Raw genomic sequence first — 8,781 nt, 5'->3', positions numbered from 1 at the left:
GAAATTCTGTCCAGGTCATGTGATGGACATGTCATGTGCACGGCTCTTGGGTTCACCTCTGTATCCACCACATAACACATTAAGGCTAAGCCGGTGTTTTCGTAGATATAATTGACAGGCTTCGATTTCCAAAAATGCGCCGGTTTTCGAAACTGTGGCGTGTCCGCAGCGGTTTTTACTAGATTCACTAGAATGTGCTTCTTGATCTGTACATCGGCCAGGGCTTTGATGAAGGGAAATGTACTATCATTTACTGTAATCTTGAAGCCTCTTTTCTTATGTATCTTGTGCCATTCCTCTGTTGCTCCTCCTGGAAATGCATGAATAAATTGACAAGTGGGCGTTATCTCCTTATCAAACAGGTATATTGCAGTCCGATACTGTCAGCGCTCATTGGACAAGGCCAGAATGCAAGGACACATTCCGACTGATGGTTGTCAATGGATTACTAAATTTCCAGGAGGAACAATAGAGCCACCACATAACACAGAATTCTGAGAAAAGATAACCCAGAAAAATTATTTTACTGAAACTGACATGTCAAGAACGATGACAAAACCTCTGATGGCCTGCGGAGAAGCCCCTTACCAACGATTTTAGATTTAACCCCTCATCCTCACTTTCTCCTCTTCACTGTTCAATGATATTCTCCTCTTATTGTATTCTATATAGGACATGGTTTACGTTCTTCAAAGGATACTGTTTGTGTATCTTTTGAATAGGTGATCAATATCACATCAGTGAGGGGGGGGGGTCTGACACCCGGCACCCCCACCAATCAGCTGTTCGGAGTAGTGTATGGAGTCACAAGCAGGTGGCTAAAAGTTGGCGCAGATATGGGCTTTAATAATACACTCCAGTTTCCAACATAAATTATAGTAAATTTGCCTTCATCAAAGCCTTCGCCACTTTCCAGAAAAATGCTGGGGAGGATGAAAGATGGAAAATAAAAAAACGGATTTGCCTAAAATTTTGCTGCTGGACCAAGTACTACAGCGTACAGAGGAAGAAGCAAATGGCTGTGTATATTGTATAATACATATTATAGCACAACTTCCATCTACTTCAATGACGGCAGAGCTGCAGTAACAGTGCACGACCACTAGGCAGCTGGTCCAAATTGCTAATCGGTACCGGACCCAGGTGTATGACCTCAGCAATCAGATATCCTAATGAAGTGCCATCATAAGAAGAATCATGGAAAACTCCTTTAAGGGGTGTGTATACTGTATGTACAGTGTAGAGCTGCTGTATATATATATATATATATATATATATACATATATATATATATATATATATATATATATATATATATATATTGCCCCGTATCCGGAAGAATGCTCATCAACTTGCTCTTTTACATAATAATATTTAGTGTTAAATTACCAATCCCAGCAAGAGCCTATATACAGGGCTCCTAGACACCAGCCCATCCCTTTTATTTATTTATTTTTTTAACTACAAGTCCCAGGAACACTACATTGTATCCGTTCCGCCTCATACTCAACAATCCATTCTTTTTTATAAACTTTTTTTAAATGGCACGCTGGGACTTGTAGTTATTAGCATTACCTATAGCTAAACTACAAATCCCTATTCACTGCCCATGTTCTGCTCCATAGATTTTTTTTCTTTCCTACAGAGCATCTTGGGACTTGTAGTTCTACGGCAGCAACATTACCTACAATTCCCAGGCAAATGACACAAGTGATGTTCACCAGCCCATTCTTTTCCATACAGGTGGTGTTTTTTTTTTTTTTTGGGCTGAACTACAACTCCCAGCAAGACCTCACACTATTCCTATTCCCAGGTGACATCCACTATTCCAATATATATATATATATATATATATATATATATATATATATATATATATTTATATATTTTATTTATTATTTTAGTATTTATATCTGATTATATATATATATATTGTAATATTATATATATATATATATATATATATTATAATAAATATAAAAAATAAATATTACAATAAATATATTAAATGTGTGTGTGTATATATATATATATATATATATATATATATATATATAAATACTTAAATAATAAATAATATATAAGTATAAATTTAAAAAAAAATAATAAAAATAAATAAATATATATATATATATATATATATATATATTTTTTTTTTTTTTTTTTCTCTTGTACAGGGCATGCTTGGACATGTAGTTCTCCAGTGTTACTTATTGCTAAACTACAAGTCCCAGCAAGACACCAAGTAATATCACCAGCTAATTCCTTTCCATGATTTTTTTTTTGTTGTTGTTGGCGGACTACAGGTTCCAGCATGGCCATACAATGTCCCTAACCATCAGGTGACATTAACCCTTTCTTTTCTAGTCCCAGCAATACTAGACACTATGTGAAGTCCCAGCAAGATGCCACCCTGCCCTCAGACAACAGGTGATGCCCACCAGCCCACAGGGCATCCTTAGACTTGTAGTCCTTCCTCAGTGCTCAGCCTTCAGCTCCTGACTGACAGGCACTCAGCATCAGTCCCCTCTCTGCCAGCAGTAAACATGGCGGCGGGGCTGATCCATTATGTGTGAGGAGAGGGGGGGAGGGGGGAAGCATGTGTTCCAGGCGCCGAGCGTGACGTCACCGCTGTGTTGATTTGCTAACCTTAAAGGAGAGAGGAGCTAGTGAGCATGAGAGCGGGCACTGTGAACTGCCGGAGCCGGCTGCTGCTGTAACAGCCTGTGCCCTCACTCCCATCTATATACACATAGATACATACACCTATATACATACATGCCTGCAGAGACAGCTCCAGACGCACAGGTGAGTGCACTCCAGTAACCTGCTGCAACTTCCTAGAGAGTAGCGAGTGCAGCCTGGATCTCCATCATCACTATCACCCTCATCATCATCATCATCAGCAGCAGCAGCAGCAGCAGCAGGCAGTAGTCCCTGACAGCAGACAGGACATGGTGACATTATTGTGGCAGTACTTGTGCCGTGTCCTGTCTCACACTCTCTCCATCCCGAGGACTTGGGCTGCGCAACTTGTTACTTTGTTACTTGTAAGTTCAATTACCGCACGGAGGAGACGGACAGGATCGCATGCGGAATGCTGCGGGTTATTGTAGTGTAGACGAGGTCTTGTATCCAGACACTAGCTTGTATTTGGATTCCTCCTGCAGCCCAGTGCTGGGAGATAGGGGACAGTGCAATGTGGCAGGAATAATTATCACTTGTTTATGTCTGCTAAGACGGAGGGCAGAAAGAGAAGGAACCTGGGCGAAGAGATCTCCTTGTAATATCCATCGCCTGCCCTAATAGTCATCTGTTGCATTTGGAGTCTTGTGTATTAGTTCATTGTGTGATATTCTTATATTCTGTACACCCCACTATGTACTTATATGCACCCTAGTCTTGACTGTCTTCCTATAAGGACCCCTTTCCTCCACTATGTACCTATATGTACCCTAGCCTTGACTGTCTTCCTATATACACCCCACTCCTCTACTATGTTATTATATGCACCCCTCTCCTTCACTATGTACCTATATACAACCCTAGCCTCCACTGTCTTCCTATATACACCCCACTATGTACTTATATGTACCCTATCCTTGACTGTATTCCTCTATATAACCCACTCCTGTACTATGTTCATATATGCACCCCTAGCCTTGAGTGTCTTCCTCTATACACCCCTCTCCTCCACTATGTACCCCTATCCTAACCTGTCTTCTTATATGTCTCTATCTTCCTATATCCATCTCTCTTCTCCACAATCCTCCTATATACTCCTCTGTCTCCTTATATTCCTCCCAGTATCCTAACTTATCCTTCAGTCTTCCTCTCTGCACCCCCAGCCTCCACTATTGTCTATGTCTATTAGCTGTATCCCCATTCATTATAAACATTTGTAGCTGTGTCCCCCTCCCCATCTTGGTTATTTTGTATGCTGTATGTATCAGTCCAGGCTGACCACTATCAGCAGTGTAGACTGAACACTGGACGCTTAATATTCAGATATTCATTTGGTGTGGTTGCCAGACAGATCCGAAAAACACATTAGAAACCTGTGTTGTGTGTGTGAATGTAAAGCAGCCTGTGCTGTCTCCGCACATGATTTACCTCTTCTCGCCCACTGTATCATTTTTTTGGAAAGCAATCCTCTACATTTCTATGCCTTTAAGGGTTAATCCTCTCCATCCTCTAATCTTTTAATAATACTGACATTCATATTTTTATTTTTTTGTATATTTTTTTTTTCCCCACCCCAAGCTAGTTGCCTAAGGTTTTAGCTTAGCCTGGGCAATACAGCGCTGATAAAGGGCTTTAATAGTTGACTAATTAACCCTTCCAAGTCATCAAAGGGAGCTCTGTCAATGGACACAACCCCGGCCATAGAGAGATCTCAATCCTGGGAATACATGCAGTTTGCCCGCTTGTCCCCCTTTCTATTTTTAGGGGGTGCTCTGATATTTGGCTCTGCTATAACTTGCTGTTGCCATTGTCTGGTGCTTTCTTGCTTTGCCTGTATCCTTTTTTTAACAGGGATCTAACAGTTTGTTTGTCGAATTGCTTACACATCCATAAACCAGGGCAGAAATAGAATTGTTTTATGGATGGGACTGAACTGTAGCCCATATTTTAACACCCCATAAATTAGGCGTAACACTTTTTCTTGTGTATCTTTTTTTGGGTCTTTATGCTGGGATTGTAGACAGCTTCTTCCTCTATCAGTAACCAATTGCCCTATATTATCTCCTGGACTGATTGATAAGCATTACAGGTGTCAAGGTATGTTAAAGTGCCAGAGGTAATATTTGCTTTTTTTCCGGGTGACATCACACAGGTTTTTTTGTTGTTTTTTTTTTCTTGTAAATTTGGGGCCAGCTCCGGTTTCCATCCTCCTGACCCTCCACACTGTAGCACTGCCTTGTACTTTACTACAGACAAAAACATTCTTGCCTTTGGCCACACAATAGGACCAGCCGCTATTGTGGTGGTGGTGGTGGTGTGTAGGGGGGGTCTGTTTTCTTAACCCCTTTTATCTTGACTTTATTTGTGTTTTCTTTCCATTCTTGATCCATCTTTGTGGCTTGTCTCCCTGGCTTATAAAGCCTCCTTCATTGTGGATTTGATATTTCGGATAGACGTGATAGTGTTTGACTTGGACCTGTAGGAATGTTGGCTAACTTGAGACACAATACATTCTGGCTTCATGTCGTGAATGTAAACCAGGCGGTGTGAGCTATGAAGGTAGGAGAATATCAATGCTTGGCTTCATGTATGAGGGGCTGTCAGGTCCTGGTAATGGGGTTGTAATGGCATTTATCTATATCTGGGCAAGTGAATATTCTGTATATGTGAAGCTGAAATTCATCAATTCTTGGTGTCTACAAGCAAAGTTTCTATCTTGAAATCTTAGCTATGTAGCAGAGCTGTGGGGCTACGCTGCAAACCATACAGTCCTATGTCAACTATAACACTACAGAGTTTGCAATATTCATTGAATTTCCTATAAATATTGCAAATCTGATGATCGTTACTAGACCCTTCTATTGGTTTGTATGTAAAGTTAATTAAAGGGATTGGCAATTGACTATATTGCTGCTTAGGTGACCATAAGGAGGCGCTGTACTACATTTGGGAGTATTTTAAGAGAAAATGTTGCCAATTAAAGACACAGTACCTAATTTTTTAATTTTTTTTTTTTTTTTTTTTATAATATAAAAGCGCTTGTAACACTTGTCGTGCCTGCTTAACGTTGGTGGCTATGTTGTCATATTGCTAGACTATGATTTCCAGGAGATGGAAGATGACTGCTTGTAATGTGGCGGATGTGCTGCTCGCTGATGACCTATATTGATCTGTAATGTGGTGTATGAATATTCATTTCTTCTTCTTAAAGGTCACTGTCCCTTTAACGTCTAAGGTAGTGTTCTAGATCTTCATATTCATTGGTTTTATAGCTTTGTCTTTGTTATCACTTTGAGTTTGGGGGATTTTTGTTATGTTGCCAAGTCCCCAGACTCCATAGAACACCTTCACCAATATAATTGTGTATCTATGTAATCTGGTTATCTCTATTTATTACACTTTTTTATTCTTATTTTGAGTTGCGCCCACCGTATTCCACCAAACCTTGTCCCGTCGGTTCATCCCAGGATCTCCTCTAAAGTTTGCGAGCCCATCAATAATTCTATAATGCACATGGGACATTATTAACCCCTTTTCCCCGAGGTGCAGTTCCACAATAGGTTTAATGTTAAAGCTTTTACGCTTTGTACTTTTTGTTACACAAACTTCAATTGTCACCATTCTTCGGAGTCTGACAAGTCCAATAAAGCATCCCTCCAGACTGCATGTTCTTTTGTTACTGGGGAAAGCAAACCTGTGTTTATGGCTGTTGCTGGTTTGCGTTTGGGAGAACTGGATAGACAGAAATACCCGCCCGGGTGTGATTTATTCATTATTGCTTTTATACATTTTTTAGAAATTCAGTTTTTAACATCAAATATAATAAAAGAGAAAGTGGCTCGCTGGCCATTGTATGAAGAGAAACCATAAACCTGATGTATTATTGTGTGCTGATGGAAATGGTTATGACATACTTTTTATGCTTTTCATTTGCTACAAGTCCCTTTCATAGGACTGCCACTTTATATCTACATTGCACTAGAGTTTTGGATGCTTGTCGTACTTCAGTGGACCCATAAGCTTAATCCCCCCCCCCCCCCCTCTTCCTCCAACTAAAAGCTATATAGGTCTATGTAGTGTTTGCATTCTACCTTAGGAGTGAGTTCACACACAACAGAAATGATTGCCACTGTCCCATTCATCTGAATAGGGCTTTCAGAAATCCATTTGCCTGCAGCAGATGTAACCCCATTCTCCTGAATGGAACGGATTTTCGGCTATAGAAATATTTGCAACAAAACTGTCGTGTGAATATAGCCTTGTACTTTTTACTCATTGTATGAATGTTTTCTTTTAATGGTTATAACCTTCTACGACATCCTTCTCCATTCAAAGACTAGTAGATAGCGGTAGTGATATATACAGTGTGTGTATATATCTATATATTAGTATTTGGAAGCTTAGGTTTTCCTCTCACATTAAAGGGCGCCATGTTATCTTGCGTTTCTAGAATGGTGCCCGTTGGTTGCGATTGAAAGAGGTTGGCAAGTGACGGATAAACAGGGTCAACTTTTTAACAGATCATGACTACTAGTCACTACTGTATATGCCGATGTATTTACCCCAAGATATGTATCATAGTAAAACCGCAAAATTCGGGCACTGACCAGTGGTCTTCTTTAAGAGGTTGACCAGTATGTGGTGTAATTGGGAATCTGGTCTGGTTGAGGGTCCTTCTTCTCTTTTGGAAAGGTTACTTTGTAAATTGTTAGGCTCATTTGTCCTGTTGACTTGTAGTCTTATGTGAAATCGTTGTCTCAAGTGGCAAACTTTTTTTTTTTTTTTACATCTCTTACCTTTAGTTATTGTACTTTATAGCTTTGTTCTGCTCATAGCTGATTTATCATGTCGGTTAGATTCCGAAGCGGATGTGAACTGTGCCTTATACTGATTCATCTGCAAAGTGTCTGTCATTGGTGTTCGCTTACGTCTCTACTCCTGCTTGGTTTATTATAGCCCCATAAACACAACCTTACTCCTTAGCATTGTAGCATTGCCTCTTGTGTATCTTTTGTTGCTTACTTTGTTGTATATTGACCAATATTATATTGGTTTCCTCCTCTGGAATGTCAAGATCTTTACCATTGGTTGGGGGGGGGGGGGACATTCCTACTCCATCATTTCTGTCACTAATGAAGATATTACACACCATTGCTCCTAGCAGAAATCCCCATGGATCTCTGCTTACTAACCTTTTCTTCCTCTGAATCTTTTGCATCTACTAGAACTCTTGACCCCTGTCCTTCAACAGATTTTATGTCTGTAGCATTATCTTCAAGCCCTGTCATGTGACACAGACTATAAGGTCACTCTTGGTTAAGCAAACTTTTGGTCCTATTTGTACTAATGTCAACCGAGAGGGAAAAAACTCTTTAGATCTATTATAGCGCTGGAAATCTCCATTGTTCTGCAGTCTTAATATATTTAGTTTTAGTATTTACAATCACTGGAACAAATCTTGGTTAACATTTAGTGACTCTTATTGTTATGGGGCAGTGTTCAGGTTGTTTGGCACCCTGGGCATTATTCTATATTGACTCCCACTTATATAGTAACCGAATGCAATATTTCAGTGTCATTAATGTACAAGGACATTAACGGGAGAGGTGATCGATGGGGGTCCCGTGCCTAAATGGAGTGGTGGTCACACATGTCCACTACCACTCCATTCAATCCCTAGGGTCTAATGGAGATAGGAGTGCTGTAGTCTGCTATCATGGAGTGGTAGCATGCATGCCTGACCCACTGCTCCATTTTGGTTTTCCTTGTTCTTGTATTCAGTATGGATCCCAATTGTTGGGCCCCCAGTGAGCAGTAACTTTCCACCAGATTTGTGGGCCATCCTTTCAAAGGGGTTGTCTGAGACTATGATAATTGCTATGTCCTCTTCCGGTTACAGCGCCATTCATTGTATGCTGGCTGCGCTGTGTATTACAGCTCAGTCCTGTTCATTTGAGTGGGACAGAGCTACAGTATGGCTATGTGACAAATGGTCTGAGAATAGGCAGTAGAGCTCAATATCATAGTCTCATGCAGTGGAGAACAGATTTTGGTGAAATAGGTGCCCTTTCAGTTATGATTGACGATATGTCCATT

General features: G+C 40.2%; 1 protein-coding gene across 4 annotated transcripts in view; it reads left to right on the top strand.

Annotated features, from left to right (window-relative positions):
• ZBTB16 (zinc finger and BTB domain containing 16) overlaps positions 1-8,781 on the top strand; it is a 138,097-nt gene that overhangs the window by 37,356 nt on the left and 91,960 nt on the right. The window contains exon 1 of one of the 4 annotated variants that reach the window (XM_075279708.1): positions 2,669-2,808. The exons of 1 other annotated variant lie outside the window; for it this stretch is intronic. The gene's annotated coding sequence lies outside the window, so the exon portion shown is untranslated. Of the gene's footprint in view, positions 1-2,668; positions 2,809-2,972; positions 3,051-4,629; positions 4,783-8,781 lie in introns of those variants that run through there. 2 more of the 4 variants (XM_075279710.1, XM_075279711.1) reach the window with 2 other exon arrangements.

The sequence above is a fragment of the Leptodactylus fuscus genome, chromosome 6 (assembly GCF_031893055.1).
Source record: "Leptodactylus fuscus isolate aLepFus1 chromosome 6, aLepFus1.hap2, whole genome shotgun sequence".
NCBI lineage: Eukaryota > Metazoa > Chordata > Amphibia > Anura > Leptodactylidae > Leptodactylus > Leptodactylus fuscus.
Note: the sequence above shows the minus strand (reverse complement) of the source record. Positions and strands in the feature narration are given on the sequence as shown.